The sequence below is a fragment of the Panicum virgatum genome, chromosome 9K, assembly GCF_016808335.1.
Source record: "Panicum virgatum strain AP13 chromosome 9K, P.virgatum_v5, whole genome shotgun sequence".
Taxonomy (NCBI): domain Eukaryota; kingdom Viridiplantae; phylum Streptophyta; class Magnoliopsida; order Poales; family Poaceae; genus Panicum; species Panicum virgatum.
Window position 1 is genome coordinate 55,965,016 of NC_053144.1, and position 17,968 is coordinate 55,982,983.

At 43.8% G+C, this 17,968-nt stretch overlaps 3 long non-coding RNA genes across 3 annotated transcripts; 1 reads left to right on the plus strand and 2 right to left on the minus strand.

Moving 5' to 3' along the window:
• Nucleotides 1–8,247: 8,247 nt before the first annotated feature.
• LOC120648813 lies at nt 8,248–9,796 on the minus strand. The gene is made up of 3 exons (XR_005665094.1): nt 9,660–9,796; nt 9,237–9,524; nt 8,248–8,643 (listed from the first exon to the last, which is right to left on the minus strand). It is a non-coding gene; the product is annotated as an uncharacterized LOC120648813 (long non-coding RNA).
• On the plus strand, nt 8,824–9,837 carry LOC120648812. The gene is made up of 4 exons (XR_005665093.1): nt 8,824–8,941; nt 9,018–9,437; nt 9,536–9,645; nt 9,724–9,837. It is a non-coding gene; the product is annotated as an uncharacterized LOC120648812 (long non-coding RNA).
• Nucleotides 9,838–15,494: 5,657 nt separating this feature from the next.
• On the minus strand, nt 15,495–17,558 carry LOC120648814. Its single transcript, XR_005665095.1, has 3 exons — nt 17,235–17,558; nt 16,520–16,659; nt 15,495–15,908 (listed from the first exon to the last, which is right to left on the minus strand). It is a non-coding gene; the product is annotated as an uncharacterized LOC120648814 (long non-coding RNA).
• Nucleotides 17,559–17,968: the final 410 nt, after the last annotated feature.

Sequence of the window (17,968 nt, forward strand, 5' to 3'; positions counted from 1 at the left end):
TTAGGAGTCCCACTATGAAGTCCATACTAATATCCTCCCACTTCCAAGACGGAATACTCAGTGGCTGGAGAGGACCGGCGGATTTCAAGTGACTTGCCTTGACCCGTTTACAGGTGTCACACTCAGACACGTACTTGGCAACCTCCCGTTTCATCCTCGTCCACCAAAATCGTTGCTTCAGGTCTTGATACATTTTGTTACTGCCCGGGTGAATGAAATATCTTGAGAGGTGAGCCTCATCAAGAATTTGTTTTCGAAGTTCCAAGTCCTTAGGTACCACCAGGCGACTATTGAACCATAACACACCCTCACCATCCCGGTGAAAACATGCAGCTTTAGGATCATTCTCCATAAGCCTCTGTCTAATCTTCTCCATGCCAGCATTATTTTTCTGAGCATCCACAATTTGATCCCAAAGTGTAGGTGTGAGGATAATATTAGCAAGTGTGCCCTCAGGTACAATAACTAGATTTAATTTCTCCATCTCCTGACATAAGGTGGCATGCACCGCTGTGGCTGAGATGCAACTGCAACTGGCTTTGCGGCTCAATACATCGGCCACAACATTAGCCTTGCCCGGGTGATAATGAATCTCCAGGTCATAATCCTTGATTAGTTCCAACCACCGTCTCTGGCACAAATTCAACTCACTCTGGGTAAAAATATACTTGAGACTCTTGTGGTCTGAGTATATATGCACAGGATTGCCCAGAAGGTAATGGTGCCAGATTTTCAGTGCGTGTACCACTGCTGCCGGCTCCAGGTCATGAGTAGCATAATTCGCTTCATGCCGTCTGAGGGCTCTAGAGGCATAGGCAATCACCCGCTGGTCTTGCATGAGGACACAGCCGAGACCCGTACTTGATGCATCACAATACACATCAAAGGGACGGGTAATATCTGGCTGAGCCAAGACAGGGGCCGACGTTAGGAGCTTTCTCAAAGTCTAAAAAGCCTGCTCACATTTGTCGTCCCAAATAAATTTGACCCCTTTCTTATGTAATTCAGTCATGGGCCTAGCAATTTTAGAAAAATCCTGAACAAACCGCCGGTAATAGCCTGCCAGCCCAAGGAAACTCCGAATCTCAGAAACAGACTCAGGAGTCTTCCAATTCAACACATCTTGAATTTTGCTAGGGTCCATCGAAATACCGTCCTTAGAGATAACATGGCCAAGGAATTGAACCCTTTTGAGCCAGAATTCACATTTGCTAAATTTGGCATATAACTTGTGCTCTCTAAGACGCTGGAGAACAATACGAAGATGCTCAGCATGTTCTTCTTTATTTTTGGAATAGATAAGAATGTCGTCAACGAAAACCACGACAAACTTATCCAACTCAGGCATGAATACCGAGTTTATGAGATACATGAAATGAGCAGGGGCATTTGTTAGCCCGAAAGACATTACCAGATATTCATAGAGCCCATATCTGGTGGAGAAAGCCGTCTTGGGAATATCCTCAGCTCGGATTTTGATCTGATGGTAACCCGAGCGGAGATCAATTTTTGAAAATACCTTGGCCCCGAATAGCTGGTCAAATAGGATGTCAATCCGGGGAAGTGGGTATTTATTCTTGATTGTGATGACATTTAAAAATTTATAGTCCACACACAACCTGAGGCTTTGATCTTTCTTTTTAACAAAGAGCGCTGGACAGCCTTAGGGCGAAGTGCTAGGACGAATATAGTCTTTGTTGAGCAGTTCTTGCAACTGCTTCTTTAATTCTGCCAACTTATTGGGTGGCATTCGATAAGGTCTTCGGGAAATTTGTGCCGTTCCCGGTTGTAATTCAATGGCAAACTCCACATCACGATCAGGTGGAATTCCAGGTAAATCATCTAGAAAGACGTCCCGATATTCGCATACCACTGGTATATCTGCTAGCTTCTTGCCCTCGGCGTGGTTCACCGTATGGACCAACGGGGTGGAGCTCATAAGACCCAAGGTCATCGAACCATGAATAGGAGAATTGATGTGCACAGATTGAGAAACAGTGTCAAGAACAACTCCGTGAACTCCCATCCAATTCATGCTGAGAATAATATCCATCTTCTGGGATGGCAACACTATAAGCTGGGTGGCAAAAATCCTCCCCTGTAACTGCAAGGGTACTTGTCTAACAAGTTGATTAGTAAACAAGTGCCCCCCGGGCGAGTGAATATTATATGGCCTGGATATGCTCTCCACTTCTAATCCCAGTTTACTTACACATTCTTTGCTAATAAATGTGTGAGATGTCCCAGAATCAAATATCACAGTAATGGGGTGCCCGTTAATAGAGAACGTACCCGACATCACTGGTGCTCCCTCAGGGATGGCCTCGAAGGTGGTATAGTGCACCTGTCCTGGCTTGAAATGAGCCACTTTCTGCTTCTGGCTCTGCTGATTTGATTGCTGGCCCTGCTTGGGTGGCATCGGGCAGTTACGTGCAAAGTGTCCAGGCTGCCCACAGTTGTAACAAGGAAACACAGTGGGGCGCACCCCCGGCTGCTGCACCCAGACCTTCTGCTCATTCTGCTGAGGAGCAGGAGGCCTGACGGTCCCTTGTGACTGTGTGTACTGAGGTGGCCGATAGCTCCACTACTGCTGTGACTGGTGCTGAAAAGGGGCTCTCTGTGGGCCCGACTGTACCAGGCAAAACCTCTGGGGAGCGCTGCTCGAAGATCCCGCTGCTGGCGCCTTTCTCTTTTTCTCCGCCTTGTGAGCCAAGTGGGCATCCTCCTGTATGATAGCCCCATTGACTAGCTCACTGAAACTATCGAACTTGACCATTGCCAAGCGATCCTGGAGCTTGCTACTGAGCCCCTGCCCGAAACAGGCCTGCTTCTTCTCATCGATGTCCACATGGTACCCGGCATACTGTGATATGGTGTTGAAAGCCTGGGAATACTGTAGCACATTGTTATTGCCCTGCTTCAGGGCCAAGAACTCTGCAAGCTTCCTTCTGATCACCCCCGCGAGAATATGGTGTGCCCTGAAAGCTTCCTTGAACTGTGCCCAAGTGAACCGAGTGTCTGCCGGGAACATGGCCATGTGATTCTCCCACCATGTGCGCGCGGGGCCCCTCAACTGTTGGGCTGCCAATCCTGCTTTATCCCCATCGTTGTATGGGTGCAGGGTAAACTTGGACTCGATAGTCCAAAGCCAGCTGTCCGCCTCCAGTGGTTCATCCGTCTTATGGAAGAGCGGTGGTTGAGTAGCCAGAAACTCCGGATATCCAGGAGCAGGTGGCTGGTGGTGATGTCCGTGCCGCTGCGCTCTGCCCTGCTCCACAATCTCCCGGAGGAGTGCCGTCTGCTCATCGCATCCGGTGAGCATGGCCGCAATGGCCTGAACCAAGTCTGGGGGCGGTGGTGGTGCCCCGCCAGCCCCGTCTGCCATTCTGCATTCAATCATGGTTGGATTAGTCACATGATTCTTGATTACAAAATAATCAACCATGGAAGAATGCAGAAAGCATGAATTAAACCAAAAGACCGGAAGTTTTGCAGAGCCAAATCCGGAATGTCCGGATTTTTATCCGAAATGTCCGGACACAAGTCCCGGACTATCCGGAACTATATCCGGATTATCTGGATATTCATGTCGTGTTCACAACGCCCCCACCCTTAAGATGCAGATTTTTTTAAATCAATGAATGGCATGATGCACAACGCATGATCGTCCTACGGTAACCTCTAATCTCCAAAATCAACAATCTAGTCACGACCCTAACATTAACTATATATAGGGCTATTACAAATAATCCCGCCCACACTACAAATTAACCTTTTATCTTAAGTTGAAATTCGATTTTAAGTCGTAAAAACCTCAAAATTAGTCATGCTCGTACCACCCCCAGTGCGTTTCGGCTCTGATACCAGCTGTGACGGAACCGCCAAATTAAAACTCTAATTTAAGCGTAATAGCCGTCATTTAAACACATCAGGCGCATTAGCTTAATGGCTTAATTTGGCGATCCTTTCTCAACCCACTCCCGATCGAAACAACACCGGTAGTCCCACGCGAAGGTGGGCGCAGATGGTACGGCATGACAATACTTGAAAATATACGCGAGTGACATACGATAACAACAAAGAGTTTTACAAACCAAGTTCGAAATACATAATATTATACAAGTGTATCTGCCTTTTATACAAAATTTGACAAACATGGAATCTGTCCACTACAATATATAAGAACGGAAATGAATTACACACTCAGCCCACGAGTGTGCAATTCCAACACTCCAAAGCTACGCGCCTGGGTCCTCGACGTTCCACCCATCCGCATCCAGTCGAACGAACTTGGCGCTACACGGACAGAAGTCTACGTGTGCGGTCCTGAAATCATTTTTCCAACAAAATCCTGAGTATACAATACTCAGCAAGACTTAACCATCTAATGGGTATACTTAGCTCACATATCTAGACATGCAAGACTTTCTGGCTGGTAGTTTGTTTTGCAGAAAAACATATAAAAGTAGATCCTTGATTTCAAGATTTTAGCTCCAAATTAAAGCAATAGATTTGCTAAATATCTATGTTTTGCATGTCTATGAAAACCAACGTGAAAACACAATTGATTAAGAAATATCAACATTTATCATATCATTCCGTTTCACTTTCTTACTACGATGTGACTCGAAGATCAAAGTGCTCATGTCCGAGAGCGACTGACGGCGAATCAATCTGATTTAACCTTGCAAGGTGGACCTAACCAACACGGCACACATTTGCCTCGTCGGGCTATACATGCCAACCATTCCCCTCCCCGCCTTGAACTACAGAACTGCCCCACCTGCATATAGTCAGTCGAGCCCTACGAGAGACCACCAAAAGTAAACTTATGCATCCCAATTCTCCGCGGCCACTCGACTCGCCCTAAAGTGTGGGTAGAAGTTCTGTACTTTCGAAGCAATGCAGTACTCGGCTTACCGGTTTCGACTACCTCCTACTCTCGGCATGCGGTTAGTACAATTCAAACATGATCAGCAGGGCCTACAACGGTACGGTCCTTAACCGACACAGACGGGACTAAGACACCCAGGAACCCTGTCCTGCTGCCATACCTATATATCATCATCACTTCCCGTTTGGTCTCAAGCTTCCTTTTATATCAAATTCAGTAACTCGGAACTGGATTATAAAATATTATATATCTCGCGAGTAACCGGAAATTACTCGACTTCTAATCATCCTATTTCTCGCGAGTGACTAGAGACCACTCGTCTTCTACCGGGAACCATTAAGCCTAGCACTTCTATCATCCTATACATACTAGTATAACTCAAGGGAACCTAGGGATCATGCAACTAGGGTTCCAAACCATTCCTAAACCTAATGCACAAGTAATAGAGACATATAAAGGTGTCATAATTTAAAATAATAGGATGTGCACCGGAGCTTGCCTTCGGGCTGCTGCTCAATACTGGGCTCAACTGGGACTTGGGCCGGGTGCTCATGAACCTCCTGTTGGGCTTGCTCCGGGTGCTCCTTCGGCTCTGCGATCACCTCGGATACGACTCCTTCAGCGGCGGTGTCTACACGTATGCACATGACATGAGAATGCATGCAGTATGATTTGTAACTTTGAAACAAGCCTAAACCGTATACACGCACCACTACCCACGACAACCCGACGTCCACAATTCTGCAAAACCCGGAATATTCGGACTTCAATCCGGAATATCCGGAATTACCGGAGTATCCGGATTAATACCCGGAGTTTCCGGGTTTCACACAGTTTTCGCCCCAAAACTGAAATTTTGATTGAGACAAAACCAACCCACAAAAATCAAAACCCTCCTAGACCCTAGTAGAGTGATTCATAAGAAGATGATTGACCCAAAAGAAATCGCTTAAAACATCCTAGAACGATCAATCCATTTAGCCCTAGCTTGGGTACCTTCTCAAGTTGAAACTGAAGCCACCCCGTTAAAACTGAAGCCACCCCAGGGAGGAATGATTGGAAGGGATGATCCTCCACGCCGATTTGCAGCTTTCGAGGTCTTGAGATGGATTTGGGATGGTGGATTTGGTGTTTAGGGCTTGGGAAGAGAGAGAGCAAGGGGAGGGTGAGAAAGGAGAGTGAATAACAATTTATAACATTTGGGAACAACAAAAAGATCAAAACGTGTGATATAAACTTCCAAGTCCGGAGTATCCGAGTGAAATACCGGAGTATCCGGATGTTTTTGGAAGTTCCGGGTCCAAATCCGGAGGTTCCGGTTTCCCCCGACTCCCGAGTTCGAAAACTGAGCTTGGATCGATTTCTGACTCGATTCGTAACCGAAGAATTAGGTCACTCATTAGCTGGTTAATTCCCAGGTTTAACACTCGGGTGTTACAATAGGTTAGTTCATGTTGGAAAAATGTTCTCTGCATTTCTTCATGCCGATAAGGGTACTATGACATTTTCTTCAAATGTGCTCCAGTGGCTTTGGGGTAGAAGAACCCATGAGTCCCACGAAACTGCAGATCCCCTACTGCACTATACTAGATACCAGTAGACTCATCAAAATCCAACTACTGCTAACAGCTTCCACCAATTAGAAATCTTGCTTGTGATCAGCAGTGGTCTTTGCTCCTCAGATCATATCAATAACAAATTTGTGCTTCTGATGTGTAGAGTATTTTCAGGTTAGCAAGTGAAGGAATAAAAGAGTTTCGTTGCCTTTTCCTTCCCTTCGGATGTATGAGTGGTTGGTTCTTAGACCTGCACCATGTTTCAGCTGATCTCTTGGAGCAATGGCAATTCTTCTACCTTGTTTTCTCGAGCATAGCTTAGTTGTTATTCTAAATGAACCTTTTTTTAAGTACAGATAAAGTTAACATTTGCTCAGTACTGTATTTAATAACTTGAAATTACAAAACTTTTACTTTCCTGAAGTCTAAAACGTTGCTCCAATATCTGTTCTCTTTATAGTTCTGCTTTTCTTCACTTAGCAACAACTGGAATCATATGAGGAAGCAAAAATACAATTTTTTAATATCTTTACAAATTCTTTGATTTCTTGGCACTAATTTCCATTTAAAACACAACAGTAGGCTCAACAAACATCCCAATTTACCATGACCATTTCTGAAAATGGGTAGTCTGAGGTTACACTAATGTTTCTGTCTCTGTTATCCTATATTTTCTAATTCTAACATCCTGTATGTACCGTGCTCTCCTAGAAGTGATGATGTGGAATGTATCGTCGTTATCTGCACATAGTTGAATCACAGCTTGAAAGCTACTATTCTCTACCAAAGAATATGTCATGGATGTCATTTAATTCCTGAAATTATTGTCTACTTTCTGCAGGTTATTGATCTTGAGATGGCTGCCTCAGCTGAGATTGTGCCCTTTAATGACTTTGAGTATGTCCATCTACACAAGACTGCAGGGTTGCTTGAAGCCTCTGTTATCATTGGGAGCAATCATCGGAGGTGCCATGGATGAGCAAATTAAGTGACTGAAAGTATTCAAGGTCACAATAACGTTGTTGTTCCAAGTGGTTTGTAGCATGCTTGATGTGAAAATAGCAGGGAAAGACTACGCAAGTGACAAAATCACATACCCCAAATTACTGAAGTTAGAGATATCTCATGACTTTGCACAAGAGATACAATGAAGCAGCTTAGTGGTTTCACCAGACAGGACCTCTGTTGCATTAAACGAATTAGATCGCCTTTATACACAGAACTAAGGTGATGTTTACCTGTGTTTGTAATTATCTCAATCATATTCTATAGCTTTCTATCTTGGTGTGTAACGGGGATATTTATCAGTGACACCTAATCATTAGTCGTATGAATGATCGTTGAAATGCTCCAAACAATCTTATCTAGAAAATATTCAGTTGCAAAGCATTTGTATAATCTGTTTTTTTCTATGCAGCATCAGCTATTGGCCGCCTATAAAGGAAATATATCTCGGTACATGATATCAAATGTTATGGAATGTTGTTAACTAAACAGAATGGACTGATTGTATCCAATTGGCGATAATGTTAATAGGAAACGGCCGTCTAAGACCCTATACAGGTTATCTGTTAACCATAGAGAGAGTTCATAGACCTATAGAAAATTGGTCTATTGCATTGTGAATCATGGATTTTGTCAATTCAAACCTTATTATTGTCACGTTTTGCATGAACTATACTTAATTGGAGCTATAATTTTGGATCTTGCTATGAGCTCAAAATTGTTTAATCAAAAATTGAATCTTATTAGTATCAAATGAACAGTAAATAATGCAATTCTAAAGAATAATTGAATAGTAAATAACTCATTCACTGAAAGAATATGACAAAACCATCACCTGCAGAGAGGATAGTACATATCCTAACTGAAATGTACTATGAAAAACAACGCATAACTCAAACGGCCACTTCATTGGCCCCACGCGGCAACGCCTCGACCATTTCTAGTTATTTTCTATATATATGAACAATAACAATTTCTAGCAATGATGTTTTCGGAAGCTGAATAAATTCTGGATGATGTTCTGAAATCTACTTCAGAGCTCAAGGAACTTTTAGCCCTTTCTGCAGAGCTACAACAGGCTGTATGTCTCCTTGATCTTGTTAGTTCATGTGCCTGTATGGAACATATTTAGTTGATGCAGCAACCCATCGGATGTTTATTTTCAGGGATTGAAAAGAAGTCTTACTTCTGCACAAGCCATGTCAAAGACATCAATTGATCTCTTCAAAAATATCAGGATACATGTGGCTCGGCTCATCAAACTTATGAAGCAGAATCAAATAGAAAGGTCCTCAAAGCTTCTTGAATTTGAGAATGAGTTTAAGGTAGTTAATTTTGGTATATGTGGTGCTATACATTTCATTTATGAACAAACTCTCCGATGACGCACTTCCTTTTGACAGGAAATTTGTGTTAAAGTTGAGCAAGTTGCTAGAACAAGATTGCTGCGATTTTATCAGGGTTGACTGCCAAGAAAACTACAATGGTCAGATAGTTTATTGCATGAGCAAATAAAATGGCCTTAATATGACTTCAGGTTTAACTAATGTATCTGTTAACAGGTTTCAGCATATGTGGAGCAGCTGAATGAGAGATACAGTGAAGAGCAGAAACACCTAAATTTGGAGCTTTGCAACCTACAGCAGAGTTCAGATAATGGCAAAGATGAGTTGGAGGCTTATGTTGGAGTAGTAGAGAGACAGTTCCAGGAGGATATGTCATCGCATGCTAAATTAAATGATCAAATGGAAGGCATCTTGCACCAATAGTAGCCATCTCACCTGCCAGCCTCAAACATAGAGCAATTGAATCAGCTATTCACTCTTGAAGTGCTTTTATTTCCATTAATTGTTATGATGAAGAGGCACTGTCCATTGCAGCTTGAAGAAAGGTGCCCACTCTGCATCTTACTGGTCACATACACAATCATCTTTGCATGATCTTTGTAAGAGATCAATCATGGAGGCTGATGATTTTATCGAGTAAGTTGTAATCATGTTCAGTAAAACTTATCTTTCATTGGTATTATGAGCATTTGTTTAGGGCTTTTGCAGATCTCATACTTGTTTCTGGTTTGCAGAGAAAGAAGAAACAAAAATGAAAATATTTTCCAAGAAAAGCTGATGTCTTCTGCACAGAATGATGCAGAGTTTAATGCCATTACATCTGATGTGTTGACTTCTTCAAAGAGTAACACGACTAACCTTTATAATAAATTTGTTGCCCAAAAGATGTCACTTTCCTTATGTTGGCCGTACTCATTTCCAGATTCCCTCTTATTGGATCATGAAATTAGAAAGATGATAGAAAGTGTCTCCACAACTTCCTCGGATCATCTGAAATTGCTGAATGAAAAACACAGTGAAGGTACAGAGTCTATAAGAAACATTTCAAGTAACTGTCTTGAGAAGGATTACATGCTAAGCTCTGCGCATTTGTTTAGAGCAAGTTGCAATAAGGACATATAAGATAGCACAACAAGTATCTTTTGATGAAGTTTAGCCAAACGAAACTGTACTACTGTTGTCTGGCTGAAAGTGGCAAATCCCTCATTGCAACAGAACCGTATCTTTGTATGAGCATGTTTAAAATTTCAATTGATGAATTTAATATTGCTCAATGCAAACAACCTTTTATATCACTGACACTTGATTATTTATAGCCATTGACTTAACTGCTGTTCACCCATCAGGCTAATAGTCCGATTCGGCACCGTCCACGGGAACTACTGACCAATGCAAACAGCTTGGAAGCAATTGAAGACCTAACATCTGTTGATTTCTCAGATGGACTACGCTCCCGCAGCACTTGGAAGAGGGAGAGAGGTCGGTGTGAACAAAACGGGCTTTGTTGGGCCCTTTTTTCTTTGACAAACAAATGTCAGGACGTGTGTACATGGCGTTTTTTCTATTTTTATATTTTTTAAAAAATATTTTTTATAGAAATATATTTTTGGTTTCACAATTTACAGTTTTATACCCCTACCGCCTGGCAGGGGGCCTACCGCCCGTCTGCGAGGCGGCCGGCCCCCTGCCGCCCCCTGCCGGGCGGTAGGGATCTATATGTAATTAAAATTTGAGTGCTATCACATGGAGACCCCTAGTTCCGGATTCATACGTAACTTACCTGCAGATCACAAGTGCGGAATCCGGCAGGGCTTCACTGTTGCAACTACCTCCCTCACCCCCACGTCTCTCCTTTTTCCCTCTATGGATGTTATTTGCTGCAAATGCAGGTGTGTGGGGGGACCTCAGCTTTTATGTCGGGGGGAGCCTGCCGCCCCCTGCGGGGCAGTTGGCCTGCCTGCCGCCCCACCATCGCGCAGTAGGGGCCTCCATGCGATAGCACTCAAATTTTAATTACATATAGGTCCCTACCACCCGGCAGGGGGGCGGCAGGGGGCCGCCCGCCCCGCAGACGGGGGGCGGTAGGGGTATAAAACTGTAAATTGTGAAACCAAAAATATATTTCTGTAAAAACATTTTTAAAAAAATATAAAAATAAAAAAAAGTCGTGTACATGGACAGACCCTTTTTTTCGGCTAAACGGGCAGGCCCACTTTGTCTTTTGCCCTCCTGGGCATCGCAAGCGATGAGTATTGGGCCTCGTAGGTATAAATTGGCTTCGTGGGCAGTCAATGCCCACAGTCAGTTTCAGTAGTCCCAAAGGCGCAAAGCCCAGCTCTGAATCCATCAGGGAACTCAAACCCCAGAAGGCCGAAATCATGAGATGAGCGTACTTATCTGGGCATTCATCTTCCTTCCACCCCTCAAAAAAAAATCATCTTCCTTCCACCGCTCAAAAAGAAAAAAATCATCTTCCTTCCGTGTTTTCTCAGAGTGGGCGGACAACGACGCTGGTTATCCGGACATGAACTTGAACTTTCCAGTAATAAATCATGCAACCGAAAGCAGAAAAGGTTAGGCTACGAGTGGTGAAAGAATCGTGAATAGTACAACCACGATCGAGCTAAACGCTTTGTTCGGCTGGGAGATTCAGCCAGCCACAACAGTATTTTTCTCTCACGCCAAATCAGTCAGCCAGCCAGCCAACCAGCAATATTTTCCTCTCACGCCAAATCAACCCGGCAGCCAGCCAGCCGAACTCTTTTCGGGTTTTCCCTTCGTCCGGATTTGGCGCAAGACTCCAGGAACACAGATTTTCACACTGTGCATACGGCAACTGCGAAGCGGCCAGTTCATTCATGTCTCATTTACATGTTACGGGACAAAAGCCACCTACCCACCAATTCCACTAAAGCATGATGTACGGGGGCAGTGACCTTGATTTCAGTAATTGAAACTGCAGCGGGATTTGGCCAGTCTTGATGAGAGTTTTAAAGATACATATATCTATACTGAAAATTAGATAACCGTACCAGATGAGTTTTATGGTGATGAAACTCTCATCACATTTTATGAAACTTTATCATTCTTTCTCCTTGTCATGTCAGCAAAATTGATGATATTTAATGTCATAAAATCCTTTATAAAACTCTCATTGACGCTGGTCTTATTCGTAATACAAGACCAAAGAAGCATTTGGACTCCTCATCGAAAGAAGGGAAAAAAATTGGACTGGTTCCTTTTCTATCCTTTGAGGATTGATGATTAAGCTATTGGACTTGGACATTTGGACCTGTGGGCCCAGAATAGGCCCCGATTTCTTCGTTGACGACCTCCACTGACCTCTTCTGGTGCCGGATGCATGACACATCCCGCTGCTGCATGCGCTCCCATGCTCTGTTCGCACTGACAGACTGGCACGGCGATGCCTGGTGCGTCCCGTCTGGAACAGCGGCCGGACACGTACCACAGCTTTGAAGGTTGAAGGCTACGTACATTAATCGCATTTCCACAGCACGCTCTTTCTCAAGGAAACAAACAATTCTTTAATCGCTTCAAAAAATGTTGGATGATCATTGCTAGTTGGAGGTCGGGGTAGAGACGATCATGGTGTTTGCTGGGCTGTCTTCGCGAACGGCAGCAGGTGGACTTTAAGGTGCGCTGTGTGCCAAACAAGAGCGAGCGATCAGCCATCATCATCCATCACGCTCCGATCAGAAAAGGAAGGAGAAAAGGCGATACCGCATGGGCGCGTCGTACGAACTGAGCTCGACGACGGACACAACCGCGTGGGTGAGAATCTTTACTGGGCACTGCGGTCTTATCCATTCACCACCCTTCCTCCTTTTTTTTTCTTTACCACCGGCAGCGGCACGGCGCCATTCGGTTGCGGAACTCTGGCTGCTGGCCTGGCTGCGGAATCAAACCTTTTCTTGAGAAAAAGGTATTAAATAAAGTCTAATTATAAAATTACCTCCACAACTATGGTATTGTAGCAGTTGCTCTAGTTAATAAGACCTTTGACCGCATGATTAGAGGATGATTGAGCACAGTTACTATAGCATCACTGTAGCCAATAATGATGAAACTTGGCTCATTAGATTCGTCTCGAAAATTTACACTCATTTCTAAAAAAGTTTTACAAATAAAACTCATTTAGTACTCCATGCGGTTCATCTTTTTGTGCAATCTTGATTTGATGGTCAAACATGGCCATGGAGCCGAGAGTGAAAATGGGAAAGTTGGGGCAGCCAAACACGCAGGGCTTGGGCCGTGCACTGTGCACTGTGTACCGTGGCTGAGGAAGAGAGCAAAACGCTTGTCGGACAGAACGGGCCCCTTGAGGGCTGTGTTTAGTTCCCCTGAAATGCAATGTGCTATTTTCGTTTGTATGTGGTAGATATTGTTCTATCATGACCTAACTAGGCTCAAAAGATTTGTCTCGCAACGTACATCAAAACTATGCAATTAGTTTTTTTATTTACTTATATTTAGTACTCCATGCATGGGTCATTTGCTACATTTAATGTTTCGATGTGATGGAGATGTAATATTTTTGTGTGAGTTTTTGTGGGAACTAAACACAGCCGAGATCACGAGTGATCGTGTGCGAATCAGAATCGCGCGGCGTCGGGCGCCCGCACCAGACAGAGATCAGTGACCAGCATGCAGGCATCATTGTCGTCCTAGAAAGGGATTTGTTTAGCTTTTCAAAAAATGGATTTGTTTAGGTGAGGATCGGAGAGAGAGACCAAACCAAATCCACCTTCCTCTCTCCTCATAATTCCCCCGCGCGCTTTGTTTTGGTTTGCCGCTAACACATGTGTGGGGGCATGTGGCGAAGAGCCCGCGACACCACGTTGGCGACCTGCCATGGCCTGATGGCCACTGCAGAAACGGTCGCTCGCCCACTCGACTACTCGAGGATGACACGGCCGCTGCCCGCTCACCGCGCGGGACTCTGGGACGCGCCCCGGCCCGGCGGGCGGCTCCGTTTCCATACACGCGTCGGGGGCTGGGGCCACCGATCAGTGACACAACGTGACCGTGCGCGCGCGGCACGGTCTCCAAGAGGGGCCCGTGACAAGCGAGCGACGTGTTGGGCTACTGGTGCAACAACAGTTTCCGTGTTCGCCTGGTGCACCAGCTTCCAGCACTACAGTATTTTTCTCCCATATCACTCCAGTACTAGTCTCCAGGCACCAGCTAAGTAACAGTGTTTTTCTCTCATACCACTTCAGCTCCAGCCTCCAGCTCCAACCTGCCGAACACATGTATTTGCGGTAGCTCATCCCTTTATTATTACTACGAGTATTTGCGCGCTCCTTGGCGCGCAATTGGTCACTTTAATAATTTTACGATGATATCATTAGCTCTACTAAGTCATATCTCTAGGCATGAGGGGTGAAACAATTTCTTAAAAAATATAGGTAGTAAATACTAATCAATTATTAGTGTCGGTACCTCTGGACTATGATACCCCTTTTGCTGTGCCAAGACTCGCGTAATTATCCGTAACTACGCCCTAAGGAACTGAGCAGCCGGACCCCTGGGGTCCGACTCCATCTCACCGGACCAACGGTCCCGGACCCGCTTCCCGCTCGGGGACGGGTACGGTGTCACCATGTGTCCCAGAGGTGTTGCTGTGTCTAGGCGAGAGCCTCGTAGTTATCCTTGAACTACGTGCTGACGGGCTGAGCAGCCCCCCCCCCCACGCGGTCCGAAGCCCTTCTCACCCTGTTAGTGGCCCCAGACCCATTCCTTGCTAGGGAAGGGTCCGGTAACACCGCGTGTCCCGGAGAAGGAAGCGCTCAGACAAAACAGTCGGGGACCCGGGACCTCCCACGGGGGCCCGAACTCCCATATGCTATCCGGACCCCTCAGCGGGGAGGGAACAGACACCCCGCCTGGGGGGGAGTCCGGAGCCACCACGTGTCCACAGGTACGGACACGCGCGCGGTCACGAGGCTTCACTGGAAGACTCGCCCTGCTACCGCATTCAATGCGGGAGACGTAAGTGCGCTCTGCCACAGCAGAGCCCGAGGCGACTTTTGCCAGGCTGTACTGTTGATCGCGCGTTACCAAGGTGCATAGTGCAGCCGCTGGCGCCGCCCACGCCACATGCGTCAGTCTGCTACGCTAGTTAGACACGACAGCTCGGCACTTTTCCATCATACCGCCTACGCGGTAGACCCAACAGTCTACGCCGCAACCTACACAACCTCAACGGGCGCCTCGCCGATGGGACAAGTGAAGACCCCCCTCGGTCAAAGAGTTTACAGTGCAATGAAGCGTATCGAGGGAGATATTCTCAACCACTGTAGCACCATTAATGTCTTTTTCGTGGTATACTATACGTCCTCATTGGGCCCACCTGTCGGGGTCCAACACCTGTGTACGCGTCTCCCTTGCACTATAAAAGGGAGACACCCGTTAGAGAAGGACTCAAGTCGAAAAAGGACTTAGAGGCAGAGGATAGACTCATCCACAGACACAAGAGTAATACAACTCTCAGTGGACGTAGGGTATTACGCTTCGGCGGCCCGAACCACTCTAAATCTTCGGGTGTTCTTGTGTTCTTGCTTCATGAGTAGATCTGACGAACCGCTTGCGCTTCCCCGAGTAACCACCCTCTGGGATTTGGCGGGTGCACTACGCCACCCGGCTGTGGCCCTCATTCTAGAGCCACGACAATTAGCATCTCCTTAAATATGTAAGATAGATTAGGGAGAAGCGGATAAAATCAACGGCAAAAAGCTAAAGAGAGCAAATGAACGCCTAAATTCTGTAGTCTAAAATATCATTAAGATCTGTTACTAATCACAATTAATGCCGCAAACAAATAAAATGGAAAAGCTTGTCATGCCTAAAATGTAATACAAATGGATGCCATTATCAAGCCTTCTCTTCAATGGCAACAGATGCAAAAACCTAGCAGAAGCATACAAGGATATTACCTAATCTGACCTGTGCTGAATATTTTCAATGTGGAACTATATATTCTTATAAACAAAGTATATATGTAACAATTGCTTTTTATTTACCTTAAATTGGGGCATGTACACATTTCCTAGAATGAGTCCCTTGTCGTTCCATTGTCATGACCATCTGACGAAGGTTCAGGTTGATATTACAAACAAAACTATAGAAGGGATGAAACTGTATCCACTAAAGAAATTTCAATTCAACATTTTGGATGTTTATTAGGACACTTTATCACCTTAAACTGAGGTTTAGTATCATATTATGTCATATAAATTAACCTATTAAAGCATCTAAGTCTTGCAAATTCACATTATACTATAATATTTGTAGGATACTATAATCGATGAAGAGGTAATGTTCATGAAAATTCATAATCTGAACCAACATTGATGTGTTTTTTAACTGGTATTAAGTCCATTCTTGTTCTACACTATTATTATAGAACTTTGTCGGAGTAGCAGCATTGATAATGATCGATTATATTCGGTAATGGAACAAAAATGTGCAATTGTTAGTATTTTCAATAGCTATATGATTATTCGATCTTTTGGGAAGGATAACACTGTATTCTATCACAAAGCAGTCGATAAATTGCATTATACTAATGACAGAAAAATGTCATAGTATGATATTGACATGATCAGCAGAAACTATCACAAACTACAACTCATTTATGCGTAAGAACTAACCTTTTTTTGCGAGAACTAATACAGCACAATGGGTATGGGCCAAACCTGATTGATCATTATGATCGTTAAAGCTTCCTTTGCTCAATCCATACACTTCTTGATGACTGTTGATAGTTGATTGGGTAGCTAGGGAGTCGTAATCAGGCATTGGATGACCAAATGTTGGATCATTATCTTGCCATTTTCTGCAAAGGGACACAATAGGCGTTAAATTTCTACCTACGAGAAACTAGACTACTAAAGGCATTAAAAAGGACAGAGAGCTCGCAAGAAATTAAATTGAACAATATTTTGGAGATTCTCCTTATGTCTCATCTCAAGGAAAGCAATTAGAGATTTCAAACAAATGTAGTCTCCCTAATACTGGAGGCATTTATTTATTTATTTATCATGATTAATTAGCATTTGGTAAGATTTGATAAACAGTGAGCATCAATTCCGGAGGCATTTATTTAATTTACCTGGATCTTGAATATGTAAAGAATCTTGTAGATCAAGGTCTAGTGATGGTAACACACATCAAGCCATCTATTATGCAGTTTATTATTTTGGATACCCTAAAACCGATAGTGATAGGTGGTAGTTTAGCATGGACATGCATATATATTTTATAATGTAGTAAACTAAGAGAGCCTGCAGCTGTTCATGGTCTAATGGGGACAGAAATAATTATCCCAAAAGGGAGTGCACATCAGGACTGCATGGTCTGTAGTTAATTTTTTTAATTGTACATCAAAAGGAGAAAGAAAAAATACGTTACCGGTTTAGTTCATTGTCACTCTATAGCACCCAAGTAGCAGCTGAACTTGAACACCACTCGAATCTCTTTTACCACCCTCCTCTTCTGAACAGCCTACATAAATGATGAAGATAGCAGATGAGATAATCAAATGTACATTTTCATTTTCGTTATTGTGGATGAAGATAGCAAATGAGATAATTAAATGTACCTTTTCATTTTCATTATTGTTGAACTGCATGTACAGTAGGTATGGACAAAGCAGAATCTTTGTAAATGGAAAAGTATAGTTACAGAAATCAGAAGCATACTCAATTTGGTTTCTTTTTTTATCAACTTACTAAATAGGTGCTAGTTGGTTTATAAGGGATCAACATTTTGAATAGACTTTGTATAGATTTGCAGGCAATAATTGGGTATGTCAAGTAACAGATTTATCAAAGCTTACAATATGTGGAGGAAAAAAATTGTAAAGCATCCCTGATTAAGGAAGGAAAATGTAAAGCATTCCTGATTAAAAATAGTGTTGTTACCTTTACAATTCATCCAGAGCATAGGAGGGATTGTTCTTTGCAAAGCCAACACAATGCTAGAGATGAATTAATAGGATAAAAAAATATAACATGCGATTTCTAGGCAACCATAGCAGTACATGTAGCTAAACTGTATGCATCATGAAGAATAAAGAATTTAGATATGACGATATGAAAGAAAGGAGAGTACTGACCCTAGGAAGTCTAGATATGGCACTATAT